The 19,026-nt window shown below is 42.6% G+C and overlaps 1 protein-coding gene across 3 annotated transcripts in view; it reads right to left on the minus strand.

Annotated features, from left to right (window-relative positions):
* Positions 1 to 19,026, minus strand: part of LOC120947175 (E3 ubiquitin-protein ligase MARCHF8-like) — a 315,449-nt gene that overhangs the window by 162,507 nt on the left and 133,916 nt on the right. The window lies entirely within an intron of this gene.

Raw genomic sequence — 19,026 nt, forward strand, 5'->3', positions numbered from 1 at the left:
AGGCACCTCGCCACGTATGTTTGTATGTGTGCATATGTGAGGGTGGGGGATTTTATGTGCTTGGGTGTAACATTTTGTAATTATTACAATTAAAACAATTTTCTTCATTTTTTTTGGGGGTGACAGGTTTTCTTTAGACATCCAGAGTCTAAAAGACCCTGCAGGTCTCCGCTGGATAAAATACAATGCACATCGCACTGCCTTAGATTCTTTTTTGGGCTTTGATGACTGGGGAAACCGTCAACCGGGCACCCTAAATGATGTCACTTTCGGGTCAACAACTAGAAGGGGAGTAGAGCAGACCTGCTCTTCCCCCCCCCCCCCGCTTCTCTACCCAGTGGAGGGGGGAGCATTCAGGCGGCAGCCCAGGCGTCGGGTCAAAACTTCTGCTCGCAATGGCGACCTGGCACCTAGGGTTTGTCGAGTCCTGACCCAAGTTGTCCATTTTTCTCCTTCCTAGAGCTTCTGCTCTCTAGCTCCCCTGTCACCTCCTCCCTTGCGCACCTCCCTTGCGCACCTCCTGGATTTCTCCAGCACCTCTCCTGTCCTACTCTAATCTGTCCGACTAACTTGTTGACCTTTAGGTGATCTTAAAAGAGTTGAGTTTTTAGGGGAGACCTATCCAACCTCTACTTAAAAATTAAATTCTACTTTCTCTACCAGCTTATACCCCACAGTTACTGTATTACGGTACCTCTTGTAGCAATTTCCCCTCCCTTACGAGCAATACCCTCCTATCCCACTTGTACTGAATAATATTGGTACTGTACTGCTTCCCTTTACTTTGTAAAGTGCTGTGCAAACTGTTGGCCCATTTTAAAGCCTGCATAAGAATATAAAAAAATATACTACTACTACTACTACTAGGTCACTATATTTGCTCATTACATACACGGTTTGGTTTCCTACTAAATGCTGCACAAAATCATTGTTTTGTTCATCCCCTCCAAATTTGTCAAACAGGTCTGTCTGACTGAAATGTCTCAAATTACATGCAATATTCACAAAGTTCTTGTTAGCTGGAGTTTAAGTAATCTTCGCCTTGACATTGGGTCAGTGAAAGGAATCAGTGGGCTAGATTCAGGTAGGGGCGCGCATTGTTACGGCGGCGCAGCGTATCGTATTTACGCTACGCCGCCGTAAGTTAGAGAGGCAAGTGCTGTATTCACAAAGCACTTGCCTCCTAAGTTACGGCGGCATAGCGTAAATGGGGCCGGCGTAAGCGCGCGTAATTCAAATGAGAAAGAGGGGGCGTGTTTTATGTTAATTCTTGGTGACCTGACGTGATTGACGTTTTTTCCGAACGGCGCATTCGCCGTCCGTGGAATTTCCCAGTGTGCATTGCTCCAAAGTACGCCGCAAGGACGTCATTGGTTTCGACGTGAACGTAAATTACGTCCAGCCCTATTCGCAAACTACGTAAAAAATTGAAAATTCGACATGGCAACGACGTCTATACTTAACATTGCGTACGCCTCATAATAGTAGGAGCAACCTTACGCCGAAAAAGCCTAACGTAAACGACGTAAAAAAATAGCACCGGGCGTACGTAAATTTGTGAATCGGCGTATCTAGGTCATTTGCATATTCTACGCCGAAAACGACGGAAGCGCCACCTAGCGGCCAGCGTAAATATGCACCCTAAGATACGACAGTGTAAGAGACTTACGCCAGTCGCATCTTAGGCTAATGTCAGCGTATCTTGCTTTCTGAATACAGAAAGAAGATACGCCGGCGCAGCTTTGAATTTACGCGGCGTATCTATAGATACGTCGGCGTAATTCAATGCTGAATCTAGCCCAGTATGTGTAATTCACTGCAAGAAAGGAGTTTCTTTTAGTCAAAATAATAGGATTTGGTGACATATGCCCTACTGAAACACACAGGGGGTTATTTACTAAATGCAAATCCACTTTGCACTACAAGTGCAAACTTCAAGTGCAAAGTGCACTTGAAATTGCACTTGGAAGTGCAGTCGCTGTAGATCCGAGGGGGACATGCAAAGAAAATAAAAAACAGCATTTTAGCTTGCACATGATTGGATAATAAAATCAGCAGAGCTTCCCCTCATTTAGATCTACCCCTCAGATTTACAGCGACTGCACTTCCTAGTGCATTTCAGTGCAATTTCAAGTGCACTTTGCACTTGTAGTGCAAAGTGGATTTGCCTTTTGTAAATAACCCCCAGTGTTGAAAAAAAAGTAGCAAACCCTAAAGACCTTCATCATGTTTGATCATAGTTTCTGGAAGACCAGATATGGTTATATCACTAACAAACAAAAGATTTCCCAGCACACTTACCAGCCAGCCTGAAAAACAACCAAATTGACCCAAACAGTTTGTGTTAAAAACAGAGGGCCAGATTCTTGTAGTTTGGCGTATTTTTGTGTGGGTGTAACGTATCCTATTTACGTTACGCCTCCGCAACTTAGACGGGCAAGTGCTGTATTCTCAATATGCCCACAATATGAATGGAGGCGCCAGCGGAGAGGGGGGAGAGGAGCGACGCTCCAGGCGGCCGCATCGCTCGTGTGTTTATTAAAAGTCAGCAGCTACACTTTTTTGTAGCTACTGACTTTTAATAAACATAAAAGGGCTGAAACTCTGCTTTGAGTAAAACATTCATAGGTTGGTTAAGAGGAAACAAAGCAGACTATTCTTCTATCAGAAATTTCAGACACAAGGGGCCAGATCCACAAAGAAGTTACGCTGGCGTATCTATTGATACACCGCGGAACTTCTAGTTTGCTCCGGCGTATCTTTGTTTTGTATCCACAAAACAATATACGCCTGAAGCTGGGCTAAATCCGACTGGCGTATGTCTTAGTACGCCGTCGGATCTAAGGTGCATATTTACGCTGGCCGCTAGGTGGCGTTTCCATCGATTTCCGCGTCGAGTATGCAAATTAGCTAGATACGGCGATCCAGGAACATACGTCCGGCCGGCGCATTTTTTTGCGTCGTTTCCGTAAGGCTTTTTTCGGCGTATAGTTACCCCTGCTATATGAGGCGTATCCTAAATATGGACGTCAATCCCGGGTCGAATTTTGAAAATTTTACGTCGTTTGCATAAGTCGTTTGCGAATAGGGCTTTGCGTAGAATGACGTTCACGTCGTAAGCATTGGCTTGTTGCGGGTTAATTTGGAGCATGCGCACTGGGATACCCCCACGGACGGCACATGTGCCGTTAAAAAAAAACGTCATTTACGTCGGGTCAAGTAAAATTAACATAAAACACGCCCACATCTTTAACATTTAAATTCCGCGCCCTTACGCCGGCAGATTTACGATACGCCGCCATAACTTTAGAGGCAAGTGCTTTGTGAATTCAGCACTTGCCTCTCAAAGTTGCGGCGGCGTAGCGTTACTACGATATGCTACGCCGGACTAAAATTACGATCCGCTACGTGGATCTGGCCCACGGACTTTTGAGCCACCAAATAAATATTTGTCCTTTTCCATTTGTTCAATATCCAGCGATGATGTTGATTCCCATTGGGAGTTTTACTGAGGCATGGTCAAAACTGAGATGATTTTCATTTATTAAGAATCAATCCAAACATTACCAATGCCAGCACATGCATTTGGCGATTATATTATTTAAACATAAATGCACCATTACGAGCATCCCTGTTTTTAAAACCGCTAAGAATCAGTAAAACGTCAAACCTCTACCAACGGACAGATTTGTTCCAAGGAAAAAATACAAAATACAAAAAAAAAAAACGTCTAGGCGCTGGTTTGCTACCAAACATTTAAATTTCATCTAATGGGTAATATATTTTTAGATAGGAAAAGCCCTACAGTCTGAGCTAATGCCCAGCTGTTCTTCAGCTGACTACAGACAAGAGATGGCTGTCATATGTCTCAGACTGCTAAACAATCTTCTTTTCAATCAATCAATCTCAACAATAAACACTGCAAGGAGTTTAATAAAATGCACTGTTTATTCATTACTGACATTTTTTAAATGACTATAATGTGCCAGGATGTGCTGTCACTACAAACCCCCATAATCAGGCCAGGTGTTAAAAGAAACCTTTCATCCCAGGCATCCCTTTGAAGTGCAGCAGTCTATGCAAGTATGTCACACCAAAGACAGCAGTAGCAAAGTATTGTACCGGTACCGATGATTAACCAATTTAATACTGGGCAATTTTACCCCCTTCCTGCCCAGGCCAATTTTCAGCTTTCAGCGCTGTCATACTTTGAATGAAAATTGTGCAGTCACGAAGGAATGTACCATAAGAAATTTTTATAATTTTTTTCACAAAAAAATGGCTTTCTTTAGGTGGTATTTAACCACTTAAAGTGGAGGTTCACCCTCAAAAAAATTTCTGACATCACACAGAGTCGAGCCATCCTACCGACAGAATGCCGGTGTTTGTTTTTTTTCTCAGCACATACCTCGTTATGTGCGATTTTCACCTCACGGCAATCCCGCGGGAGTGGGCGTTCCCAAGCACTGCCTGTGATTGACAGGCTTCCGAACGGCGCATACTGCGCGTCACAGATTGCCGAAAAAACCCGAACGTCGGTGCGGCTCTATACAGCGCCTGCGCACCGACATTCGGCTTCTGTCGGCAACCTGTGACACGCAGTATGCGCCGTTCGGAAGCCTGTCAATCACAGGCAGTGCTTGGGAACGCCCACTCCCGCGGGATTGCCGTGAGGTGAAAATCGTGATAACGAGATATGTGCTGAGAAAAAAAAAAAAAACACCGGCATTCTGTCGGTAGGATGGCGCGACTCCGTGTGATGTCAGAATTTTTTTTAAAGGGTGAACCTCCACTTTAAGGACCCCTTCACGCCAATATACGGTGGCAGAAGGGCACGGCTGGGCACAGGCATGTACCTGTACGTTGCCTTCAAGAGCCCAGCCGCAGGGTGGCGAGCGCGCCGCCGGCCTGAATCTCTGTGACCGCGCCCGTGAGACCCGATCGCCGCCGGTGTCCCGCGATTGGTCACAGGAGCTGAAGAATGGGGAGAGGTGAGTGTAAACACACCTTCCCTGTTCTTCTGTGTGGCAGTGACACTGATTGTCTGTTCCCTGATATAGGGAACGACGATCAGTGATGCCACGCCCCCCTGCAGTAAGAATCACTCCCTTTGAATAGACCTAAGTGAGTAAATTAACGATTCTGTTGTTTTTCTCGAACCTTTCTCTGTGTGTTTTTATGAAAATGCTCAATGTGTATCAGCTACTAGCGTTTTGTAAAATGATGTAAAATGTACCTTTAAAAAAAAGAATCACTCCCTAAGGGCACACTTAACCGATTAGCGCCCCCTAGTGGTTAACCCCTTCACTGCCATTGACATTTTTACAGTAACCAGTGCATTTTTATAGCACTTTTCGCTATGAAAATGACAATGGTCCCAAAAATGTGTCCGCCATAATGTTGCAGTCACACAAAAAAAAAAAAAAACGCTGATCACCGCAATTAGTAGTAAAAAAATAATCTGTGTCTGTCTATCCTGTTTGCTAGTTTTTACATAACAAAGGCTAAAGCGTAGATGTAAACCTTTGGATGCTGGAGCATTGAGAATCTCCTGAGAGAGAGCTGATGAATCTACGATCTGTTGAGAAGTTCCAATCTCCATATCTACAATATGCGGGATGTGGTATACCAAACTCTTTCTGAAAGTCCAGGAAAGATTAAAAGGGAACATGCGTGAGAGGAATTCCCTCATCCGAGTTATTCCACAAAGGGGAGTTGGTTTTGGTCGGCATATTCAGTTCAGGGAGTGTTGGAGATAGAGTGACAGCCTTGGAGTGACCATATACAGTGGATATAAAAATTCTACACTCCCCTGTTAAAATATCAGGTTTCTGCAATGTAAAAAAAATAGACAGACATAAACCATATCAGAACTTTGTCTACCTTTCATGTGACCTATAAACTGTACAACTCAATGGAAAAACAAACTGAAATCCTTTAGGGGGGGGGGGGATAATACAAACTAAAATAATGTGGTTGCATAAATGTGCACACTCTTATAGCTGGGGATGTAGCGGTGTATAGAATTAAGCAATCACATTCAAACTCATGTTAAATAATAGGAGTCAGTACACACCTGCCATCATTTAAAGTGCCTCTGATTAACCCCAAATAAAGTTCAGCTGTTCTAGTAGGTCCTTCCTGACATTTTCTTAGTCGTATCCTACAGCAAAAGCCATGGTGCGCTGAGAGCTTTCAAAGCATCAGAGGGATCTCATTGTTAAAAGGTATCAGTCAGGAGAAGGGTACAAAAGAATTTCCAAGGCATTAGATATACCATGGAAGACGGTCATCATCAAGTGGAGAAAATATGGCACCACAGTGACATTACTAAGAACTGGACGTCTCTCCAAAATGTATGAAAATAAAACTGGTAAGGGAGGCTGCCTTCGCATGGTAGGGGGGGAGATAAGGTGATGGGAGGCAAAGAGGCACGAAACAAGAACTTTTTTTTTCTCTCCTCTCTTTCTCTTTTCTTTTTTCCCCCTGTCTCCGCCTCCTATCCTATTAAGTGGTGGAAGGGGGTTAAGGGAGGGGGAAGTGGGGTCACAGGATTCACTAAAGTCACGAAATTAAGGACTATTAAGTTCTGCACAAAATGTCTCTTTTTTTTTTTTTTTTTTTTTAGGGTGGTATTGAATTCCTCCTTTTTTGTGTCGTAGGGAGGTCATAAGTTGATGGGATCTAGGGGGTCTTGGGGGAGGCGGGGGAGGGGGGGCGCTCCTTTCTCTTCTTTTCTTTCCCCTCCTTCTCTTTCTCTCTCTCCCTAGCGTCCCTCCCTGCCTCTTGTAGGTGGGGAGCGGGACGGGGGGATTGGAGAGGGGGGGGAGGCCGATGGTGCCCATGGGGGGGGGGGTAATGTATGTAGGTATTTTTATTTAAATATGTACGGAGATGTCTTTTTGTATTCTTTCTTGTCATTGTTATTTGTTATTTATGTATGTGGTGCAATTTGGAAAATAAAGAAAAGAAGCAATTATAAAAGGGAGGCTGCCAAGAGGCCTACAACAGCATTAAAGGAGATGCAGGAATATCTGGCAAGTACTGGCTGTTTGGTACAATCTCCCGTATTCTTCAAATATCTGGGCTATGGGGTAGCGTGGCAAGACGGAAGCCTTTTTTTTACAATCTTATAAAGAAAACATCCAAGCCCGGCTAAATTTTGCAAAAACACAACGGAAGTCTCCCAAAAGCATGTGGGAAAATGCGGTGTGGTGGGGGTTAATAGAACTGAGACACTGACAGGGTCTGATCAAGTGTACTACCTGACTAAGCCTGCCCGTCCCTCCAAGCTCCTACATTCAAATGCCGCGTACTCATGATTGGTTCGTCTGATGAAAACGGTCTGATGGACCGTTTTCATCAGATGAACCGATCGTGTGTGGGCCCCATCGGTTTTTTATCCATCGGTGAAAAAACTAGGAACTTGTTTTAAAATTATCTGATGGTTAAAAAAACTATAGAAAAAAATGATCGCCTTGGGCACGTCCATCGGTTGAAAAATCCACGCATGCTCAGAATCAAGTCGACGCATGCTTGGAAGCATTGAACTTCATTTTTCGTCACCGCGTTCTGACACGATCGGCTTTTTAACTGATGGTGTGTAGGAAAGACTGATGAAAGTCAGCTTCATCGCATATCTGATGAAAAAATCCATCAGACGGTTTTCATTGGATGAACCGATCGTGTGAACAGGGCAATAGAGGCTGAAATTTAGCTTTCATAAGTGAAACATGATCTATGAATGGAGGCAGACCTTCAAATCATATGCCCCCCACATGTAAGGACTGTACGCTGCAATATATTGTATTATGTTCATACAGGAACGCCTTGGTTACATTTTTTTCTACAAAACTAATAAAAATTTCAAAAACATTTCCTGTTGAACCTTTACCGTATTGTTCAGCCTCATTCAACTTGAAAACATTTGGTTTCATGTCCCTGCATCTTGGTTCATTTGAGGTAGGTCAGCAAAAAACGGAATAGTTCACAATCTCAGCATGAAACATAGAAATAGGTGCACAGTGTTCTTACCTACAACAATGCGGACTACAGTGATGTTTTTAATGAATATGACAGAGAACCTACTGAATGCACTCCCAGGTGTTCATACCTCACTGTCCTTTTCAATGCTTAATATATTGTGGATTCAGTTACATTGTTAAAATGTATCATGGCAAAAAGAATCCGCATCAAATCTTTTATCATAACACCTGAAGCTATTTGTGGAAAGTTCCTATTAACTCCTGAAAATGAGTTCTCTTGAGCTTTGTTTGGCTTGCTACTAATTTTTAAATACATTGATTTCTGTCTCTAGAAACTGAAGAATGAATTGAAAGACATTTCTCTACCCAAACAGATGAAACAGCCAAAAGCTTCCGTACGAGTTTGACAGTAATTACGAGCTTGCAGGTTGCACCAGCTGTGATGGAAATCGGGCCTGTACTGTACACAATACAATCAATTTCACCTAAACTACACTGCAGAAACTAAATCGAATATATTAGAGAAGCTGCCCTGCTGTGGTCGGAATAGTTTCTTCACTTTATTGGTGCATCCATGCCTTTTCACTTATTTTTTTTAATAGTTTGTATGGCCTTTGTGGTCTGGATGAGAAGACCACTGTTACAGGTACTTACAAGTGTTGAGAGCACAGAGCATGACACAATGTAGACAGAAAACAACCATGTCAATCTTTTCAGGCTCTTCATCAAGTCTGGAATTGTAATACATTGGGGTTGATTTACTAAAGGCAAATATTCTGTGCACTGCAAGTGCACTTGCTCCAGAGCAGAGAAATTTGAAAAAGTTACGTCGTTTGCTTAAGTCGTCCGTGAATGGGGCTGGACGTCATTTACGTTCACGTCGAAACCAATGACGTCCTTGCGGCGTACTTTGGAGCAATGCATACTGGGAAATTCCACGGACGGCGCATGCGCCGTTCCGAAAAAACGTCAATCACGTCGGGTCACAGTAGTTTTGCATAAAACACGCCCCCCTGATCCAAATTTGAATTAGACGGGCTTACGCCGGCCGATTTACGCTACACCGCCGCAACTTACGGAGCAAGTGCTTTGAGAATACAGCACTTGCCCGTGTAAGTTGCGGAGGCGTAACGTAAATCAGATACGTTACGCCGCCACAATTATACGCGGCTCTACGTGAATCTGCCCCACTGTGTGTAAACAGTGAAAAGTACAGTGAAAGTACATGTGCTAATAAGTCCATATATAAGAAGAAAAATAAATAAAATGTATGTCCATCAGTATGGCATGTGGATTGACGGTGAAGAAAATAAACGTGTAGCCACGTAGATCATCATGGGAAAATTTCTTCCGACTAAATAAAATAGATGGAATACGCTTACCCGAACCAGTGGATCTACATGTCAGCGACAGTAGATCGTATAGGCATGGGAAATCCCAGAACGAATCGGCTCAACTTGTCTGGTGACTCAGAGTAGGACCCGACAGTCCTCGGCAGGAGACCCTGGATGGATGGTATCCTGGATAGGTGGAACAGACCAGAACTCACAGGGTATCCACCTGGTTTCCAACAAGTGTTGAGATGATTAGGGATGGAACAGCTCCAAAAATGTATTCCAAGAAAACCGGACAAGATGGACCCCAAATTAAAGGGGTCAAACACACTTGATAAACACAGTGATCACCTGTAATGTTCCACTCAGTCTACTCCAAATGTTAATCCCTCTCCTCCGCCAGGAAAAAAAGGAATGATTGAACAATGCCAACCGATCTCTCAGGTCTGTGTCTCAGCCTTAACTCTAAAAACCTGCTAATTGATGATGAAATAGAAATTCTCCAGGTTTTACATGGACCTACAGTGTCTTAAGCATTGGATATGTCATTGTTAAAGGGATGTTATTTTTTTTAGAGTATTTGTAGGCTTGAGTAATCTTCTGTAGGTTGCTCAGCCTCAGTGAAATAGCAAAACATTGTTCGACGGTCTATGTACATTTTGTACTTGAGCACCAAAATGAAGCTAGAGTCCACAGGAGTGAAAAAACAAAACGGTCAGGCTGGGGAAGACTGGACAGGTACACAAAAAGGTAGGCTGGGGTGGTTTACAGACAACAGCTGTTTTTACTTCTAGTTTGGTCTTGTACTTGTGCTCTACATAGGAAGGATGAATATAAGCACAAAGAGCTGACCATGGTCCTGAATCCCCTTATTCCCAATCTGTCCAAAAACAGGTCATGTAAACAGCTTTATGTGTACTGCGATAAATGGAGCCCCAAATTTATCTTGATGACCAATAAAAAGCTTGCCGAAAGTTGGTTACTAATACAGGCATTGTCTTAATGTGTTAGTAATCAACTTCACATCAAGGTTATGCAGCTCAAATGAGAACCTTCATCTCACCCAGTTACATAGACATATTGGGGCAGATTCACATAGAAATAGATGTGCGCAGCGTATCAGAGATACGCTACGCCGATGTAACTTACTGTAAGTTACGGCGGCGTAGTGCATCTCTGGCGGCGGAATTCAAATCGGCGATTAGGGGGCGTGTTTCATTTAAATGAAGCGCGTCCCCGCGCCGAATGAACTGCGCATGCTCCGTTTCCAAATTTCCCGCCGTGCATTGCGCTAAATGACGTCGCAACAACGTAATTTTTTTAAAATTAGACGTGAATTACGTCCATCCCGATTCACGGACGAAATTTCAAATTTCGACGCGGGAACGACGGCCATACTTAACATGGCAAGTCTAACTATACGCCGCAAAACAGCAGCTTTAACTATACGCCGGAAAAAGCCGACTAGAGACGACGTAAGAGAATGCGACGGCCGCGTGTATGTTCGTGGATCGTCGGAAATAGCTAATTTGCATACCCGATGCGGAAAACGACGTGAAAGCCACCCAGCGGACGCCGAAGTATTGCATTTTAGATCCAAAGGCGTACGAGGACGTACACCTGTCGGATCTAACCCAGATGTCGTTGTATCTTGGTTTAAGGATTCAAACCAAAGATACAACGCGGGTAATTTGAAAGTACGCCGGCGTATCAGTAGATACGCCGGCGTATAAGTAGATACGCCGGCGTACTCGCTCTGAGGATCTGCCCCATTGTATTTTACATTAATGGGGGCCTGGGAAATCCTCATATAAAAAAGGAGGAGAATCCCGTAAAACAATTTAAAATGTGATTGCTCATTGCAGTAGATTTAGTCCAGGGACCATACACGTCAACAGTGGTTCTGGAGATGCTTTCTTTAAAACAAAATCGGTAAACAATAATAAATAAATTTGGAATGGCGTAGGTAGTGATATTTCAAAGACAGGGGACAACAATAAAAAGGTAAGGAAAAAAATGATATATTTGCAAACTCGCTTGATCTGCCCGGAAATATTAAAGTGATCAGTGCTTTGGCAATGCAACAGGTTCCTTTCAGCACAGACCTCCCTAGCAGAACATACTTATCCTCCTTTCCTTAGCCTGCTGCTCCATTCAGGTAATAATTTATAATTCAATATTTATAGCTTTCTTGGTAGAAATGTATCTTACAGATAAATGATAGTATACAAGGTACCTGCTGATTACGATATTCTACATCAGGGGTCTCCAAATATTCTAAACAAAGGGCCGGTTTATTGTCCTTCAGACTCTTGGAGGGCCGGACTTTGGCCAGCTGGTGTAGAAATTTTCCTGGCATCATTGTTAGTGAACATCTGGTATTAGGGGGAGGAATGGTGCCTCATTGCTGGTATCATATGGGGTAATAGTGCTCTATTAGTTGTGTCAGTGGGAGAAATGGTGCTCCATTGTTGGTGTCAGATGGCAGAATAGTGTCTTGTATCAGTGGGAGGGATAGTGCCCCAAGGGCCGAATAAAGGCAAGCAAAGGGCCGCATACGGCCCTCGGGCCGCAGTTTGGAGACCACTGTTCTACATGATTAGAATTTTTGCATTATTATAGATTTTACTTATTTCAGTATTTTTGTTCTGACAAATACAGGATTATTGATTTTTTTTTTTAGTTAAAATCTTGTGTTAATTTTAAAGCAATAACAAGAGAAAGTAGAGACATCTAGAGGTAATACAGGATAATGCAAAGAAAGAGTATGTTTACTGTAGAACTGCTTTTTTTTTTTTTTTTTCTTCTTCTTCTTTTTTTTTTTTAGAACTGCTTTTCTTAAGTCTCTTTTCTTTATTTAACCACTTAAGCCCTAAACCATTTCACTGGCCAAAGACCAGAGCACTTTTTGCGATTCGGCACTGGCCGCTTTATTGGACAATTGCGCGGTCGTGCGACGTGGGTCCCAAACAAAATTGGCGTCCTTTTTTTTCCACAAATAGAGCTTCATTTTGGTGGTATTTGATCACCTCTGCGGTGTTTATTTTTTGCGCTATAAACAAAAATAGAGAGACAATTTAAAAAAAATATATATATATATTTTTTGCTTTTTGCTATAATAAATATCCCCCAAAAATATATAAAAAAACATTTTTTCCTCAGTTTAGGCCGATACATATTCTTCTACATATTTTTGGTAAAAAAAAAAATCGCAATAAGCATATATTGATTGGTTTCTGCAAAAGTTATAGTGTGTACAAAATAGGGGATAGAATTATTGCATTTTTATCATTATTATTTGTTTTACTAGTAATGGTGGTGATCTGCGATTTTTATCATGACTGCGACTTTATGGCAGACACTTTGGACACTTTTGACACATTTTGGGACCATTGTCATTTTTACAGTGATCAGTGCTATAGGAATTCGCTGATTACTGTAAAAATGACACTGGCAGTGAAGTAGTTAACCACTAGGTGGCGCTGAAGGGGTTACGTGCGCCCTAGGGAGTGCTTCTAACTGTAGGGGGGATGGGCTGTGTGTGACACGACAGTGATCACCGCTTCCGATTACAGGAAGCTGTGATCACTGTCCTGTCACTAGAAAGAATGGGGAAATGCTTGTTTACATCAGCATTTCCCCATTCCTCCTCACCGTGACACAATCGCGGGTATGCCCTCGGATATCGAGTCCATGGGACCCGTGGTCGGAGTCACGGAGCTCATGGCGGCGTGCGTGTCCACAATGCTGCTTTTTAAAAGGGACGTATATATACACGTCTTTTTGCGCAGCCATGCCATTCTTCCGCCGTATATCGTCGCGCCGCTTGTTGTAAAAAAAAATGTTGGGGACAAAAAAGATTTCTCATACTGATGCCACATAAACTGCGGTGGCTGTTTATTTCTTCCTGGACACTTACAACCAAATTGGATGATATATGGGACTGTTTAACGGTTTTTATTTTTTCATTTATTTACTGCACACAATATATGAGGATTGTATATTTTATGAGCATTGTTGACACAGTTAACATTTGGTAATTTCTATGGATGAGCGCTTTTCTGTTATTGGGTATACATTTATTGAGACTGGTATGGTGATTGCTGTGTGGAGTGGTATTTTATTTATGTCTTATGTGAGTGTAAAAGCGCATATTTTTTGCACTAGATGTATTCCAGTCAGTGACTTACTGGCTTCTGATAGCTCTGAAGCCTACACCTTCACCCAAAAAAAAAGTTAAGGATGTTTATCTTTTCTATCCTAGGGTGTGCTCTTTTTATATATTTTTAATGCTTCAGCCTACCATTGTCTTTGTTTAACCTGAACAATGCAATGCAATGCCAAGCTGCTGCGAACAAAGCAAACAGAATATTGGCATGCATTAAAAAGGGGATCAAATCCAGAGATAAAACGATAATTCTTCCACTCTACAAGACTCTGGTCCATCCGCACCTTGAGTATGCTGTCCAGTTCTGAGCACCAGTCCTCAGGAAGAATGTACTAGAAATGGAGAGAGTACAAAGAAGGGCAACAAAGCTAATAAAGGGTCTGGAGAATATTAGTTATGAGGAAAGGTTGCGAGCACTGAATTTATTCTCTCTGGAGAAGGGACGCTTGAAAGGGGATATGATTTAAATTTACAAATACCGTACTGGTGACCTCACAATAGGAATAAAACTTTTTCGCGGAAGGGAGTTTAACAAGACACGTGGCCACTCATTAAAATTAGAAGAAAATATGTTTACCTTAAACCACGTAGAGGGTTATTTACTGTAAGAGCAGCACGGATGTGGAATTCCCTTCCACAGGCGGTGGTCTCAGCAAGGAGCATTGATGGTTTCAAGAAACTATTAGATAAGTACCTAAATGACCACAACATACAGGGATATACAAGGTAATACTGACATATAATCACACACATAGATTGTACTTGATGGCTCTTTTTTCAACCTAACCTGTAAATTGGCTACATTTTTCAACATGATCCTGTCCATAAAGGCTGCTTTGTGTTCACATGCACTGGAAAGTTACAAGTTAATGCAAAATCTACCATGAACATAGTGGCCAAACACAAAGCAGTTACCATGGCAATCGTCTTTTGCAATAAAAGAAAACATAGGTATAGTTATAGAAAATGGTCACCTATGGAACGTGTAATTGATTACATATTGGATTGGATTGGATTGGAATACATACTTATAGAGCGCCGAACGCGAGTTGTGAAACTCGCGTCATATCAGCGCTTATCTCGCTTAAGTATGGACCTATTCAGTATGGTAATCCAAAGAACAACGATAATAAAGTGCAAGAGCATATCATGAACAGATTTCAGTTTGCTGTAGTGAAATCACTAAATGCTCGTTGGCTGCTAATGGCTCAAATACGTGTCATATGGAAAGATGACAGACTTTAAAGAGGCCCTGTCATCAAAAAAAAAAGGAGATGCATGGAACACCTACAGTATGTATCCCCATGCATGTAAACAAGGCCCTCATACAGGCGTACGCTATAGTACGTCTAGTGTGAATGAGGCCGTTATCATGATTTAAGTGTTAGTACAGCTTGATGAAACCACCCTTATGTATTTATTATTTACTTAGTGTAAGGGGTTAGCTCGGTAGCGGGGGTGTGTGACCCCCTGGAAGGGTTCACTACACACGGAACGATACAGAGAAACAGCCGAAGACGGTTGAAAACAAAGAATTTGGTTTATTCTTCCATCTTGCTGGAAACAAGTGCAAGCATCCAAACAGCATAAACAAAATCAAACATAAAATAAACCCTGGCCACTTGGGGCGTCTACCTTCACCACACAGGAACCTATCTATGGAGTCTGGCACAGCCTACTGCTGAGCAGACACTGCTGGTCATACAGCAGAAAAACAATTAGTCTTTTTGATTTTTATCACATAGAAAAATCAACAGCACCTCACCTCTTCAGAAGTATTTCTGTTGACTGCTCTCCTTCACTCAAAAAGCCTCAGGATGCAGCAATCAGTAGTAATTACTTACTTATAGAGACCTTAATTGCCTCATTCTGAACAGCTGAAGTTTTCCAACGCCCTTAAATCTTTCTGGCTGCTTCTGCAGCCGACACCTGATAATAATTGGTATATTGTCTAAACAAGGCAGAAATGTATGTCCCGTCTGTGACACCACCCACAGATTTACCTGACTTCCTGTCACATTAGATAATGGTACTATAGAGCCATTCTTCACTAAACATTTATCTATGACAGAACAACGCATACAACAAATAAAAGCATTAGATTATTGTGGTCTCCATCCTAGGTCTCAGAAGCCAAATAAGGCTCCCAGTTCCCTATATATGGCTTCCAGCAAACTTTGCATTTGCTTAGTACTAACCTTTTTTTGAGCACTACCAGTAATATGAAGCTCCCATGATCGAAGGTTGCAAATTCACAATAATATAGGTAACACAGTTACATGCACTGAGATCTGTTCTTCAATACACAGTGTAGCTTGTGTTGGAATGATGCTCACAAACCAAAAACAAATATAAGACTTCTGCCTCGAATACAATTATTAGAAATGCACTAGCAGCAGCCAATCATATAAACAAGATTTTCTTTTTATTATTTTTTCATTCAGATTTAAATTCTTGTAGCATTTTCAGTTTAGACCGGTTCAGAAGGTTTGCAGAAGTACAGGAAGCATAATCTATCCAGACAGAAGTTTCATACAATATGTACTTTTCTGGCACATACACAAGTCCTACTTAACCATTTGCTTACTGGCCACTTTTACCCCCTTCCTGCCCAGGCCAACTTTCAGCTGTCAGCACTGTTGGATTTTGAATGACAATTGCACGGTGACATATTTATCATTTTTTCACACAAATACAGCATTCATTTGGCGTTTTTTTTAATCACCACTGTTTTTTTTTATTATTATTATAAATAAACCAACAAAAAGACCAAATATTTTGAAATAAAAAATGTTTTTCATAGTTTGTTTATTTTTCTCCTTCACTGGTGTGCGCAGATGAAGATGCACTGATGGGCACAGATTGGCAGCACTGGCCCGGATTCAGGTAGATTTGCCCCTTATTTACGGAGGCGCAGGGCAGCATTTTTGCCCTGCGCCCCCGCAAATTTACTGCGCTACCCGCGATTCACGGAGCAGTAGCTCCGTAAATTGCGTGTGCGCTGTGTAAACTTGCCCTGCATAAGGGCGCCTACTGTAAATGATCCCGTAGGGGGCGGGAATCATTTAAATTAGGCGCGCTCCCGCGCCGAGCGTAGAGCGCATGCTACGTCGGGAAACTTTCCCGACGTGCATTGCGGCAAATGACGTCGCAAGGACGTCATTTGCTTCAAAGTGAACGTGAATGGCGTCCAGCGCCATTCACGAATCACTTACGCAAATTACGTAAAATTCGAACGTTGCGACGCGGGAACGACGGGTATACTTTAGCATTGGCTGCCCCTGCTATTAGAAGGGGCAGCCTTACGCTAAACACGCCGTACGGAAACAACGTAAATTGCGTACGCAGGGCTCGCGCAACATTGTGAATCGGTGTTAGTATGCAATTTGCATACTATACGCTGACCACAATGGGAACGCCCCCTAGAGGTCATCGCAAGAATGCAGCCTAGATATGCGTGGCATAAGAGCCTTATGCCACGCAGATTTTAGGCTGCAGTCGGCGTTACGATGTTCCTGAATCAGGAGCATTCGTAACGCCGGGGCAAGTAAGCAATTGCGCTGTGTAACCTATGGTTACACAGGCGCAATTGCTACTTGAATCTGGGCCACTGTTAGGACTGCACTGATAATCAGTGCCCTGATTATCAGTGTACATGTCCCTTTTACAGAAGCTGATTATGGGCTCTCTCCTCATCTCCTCACGCTGTCAGCATGAGGAAAGGAATATCTGTTTACATTGTGATCAGCTGTGATTGGACACTGCTGATCATGTGGTAAAGAGCTGCTGTTTGGCTCTTTACCTCAATCTGTGATCAGCAGTGTCTGAAGGACACCGATCACAGAGTGGGCTGCCCACGCACCGCACGGGAAGACATCATACGACGCCCTCCCAGAACTGGCCAGCCACGCTGTAGCTGTAATTCGGCTATAGCGTGGTCGGCAAGTGGTTAAAGGATCAGAGAAAATATGCCATCACTGGCCTTCTAAGGATACTAGTTTCTTGGCGGTCCGTGTCTTCAGAACAGAGACACTGACCAGGAAAGCCAGAGTTAGAACTTCTGATCTACTGTACATCCATGATTAAAGGTCTGTTCCACTGAAATACCTGAATATGAATTCACCTGCCAACCAGGCAACTCACATTTTCAGAAAGAAGGTTTAGCAAAGGCAGCCACCTCATTTTCTCAATAAAGACTGAATTAACATTTGTCTACGTAAAAGGCGGTAATATATATCAGGAGTCTGTGTGGTGGAGGCATTTACATCTAAATATATTTATTTTATATATCATTTTATATTTAAAGGCGAGAACACAAAATGTAATATACTGCAGCTTACCGGTCCAGATGTGTTATCAGCTATCAGATTTGACAGAGAGCTGTGAATGAATAAACTACACGCACCCTCTGCCAGCAAAGCATTCAGGCTTGTAGTTCTCAATGGAAGAACATTAATCTTTATTTTTTTAATGTGCATCAAAAACGCATGTGCAGTGTTTTCCATGTATTCCATGTATTCCAATGGCCCTAGTTCACACCAGTGCAGTCAACAAAAGTAGAATATGCTTCATTTTTTCTGGATGGAACACATCTGGAATGTGGCAAAATGCATGGAAAATGCATCCAAAGGCATGTAAACACACCAAAAATGCACATGTCCTAAAATAATATGAAGAAAAGAAGAAAAAAGGAGGGGAATAATGCATAAAAAAATGCACCAGAACACATCAAAAATGCATGTAAACACACATGTAGAAATGCATCCGGAACGCAGAAGTTGAGGTGTTATTCGGCCCTGAAAGTCTATACCTCAGTACAGACATAGAAGCGGAAGAAGAGTCTGAAGAAGTCTGGCCTTGCACTCTCGATCCACTAATCATGGTTGCAATGCTTTGCAGAAGCAAAACAATTATAAATCCACTTTTTTGCCAATATAAGTGCATTTATTATTTTTGCAAAAAGTAGATTTAGGCCCAGATTCAGAAAGAATGGCGTAAGTTTAGGCGGGCGTAGCGCATCTCATATACGCTACGCCGCAACTTAGAGAGGCGAGTACCGTATTCAGAAAGAACTTGCGCCTTAAGTTACGGCGGCGTAGCATAAATGGGCAGACATAAGCCCGCCTAATTCAAATTATCAAGGCAATGGGCGTGTTGTATTACAATGAGCCGTGACCTAATGCAAATTAGGGGCCGTACGAACGGCGCATGCGCACGCATGCTCAGAATCACGTCGCAAATACTCCCTAAGATACGTCGGCTCAATGCTTTGTCGACGTGAACGTAACCTACGCCCATCCCCATTTACGTACGACTTAAGCAAACGACGTAAAATGCGTCGCTGTTCCGACATTTCCGACGTCCATACGTTAACATGACTTACACCTGCTTTATGAGGGGTAAAGTTACGCCGGTCGTACGCCTTACGCAAACAGCGTATATTAATACGCCTGGCGCAAGTACGTTTGTGAATCGGCGTATCTAGCTCATTTGCATATTTGACGCGGAAATATACGGAAGTGCCCCTAGCGGCCAGCGT

The sequence above is a fragment of the Rana temporaria genome, chromosome 8 (genome assembly GCF_905171775.1).
Source record: "Rana temporaria chromosome 8, aRanTem1.1, whole genome shotgun sequence".
Taxonomy (NCBI): Eukaryota; Metazoa; Chordata; class Amphibia; order Anura; family Ranidae; genus Rana; species Rana temporaria.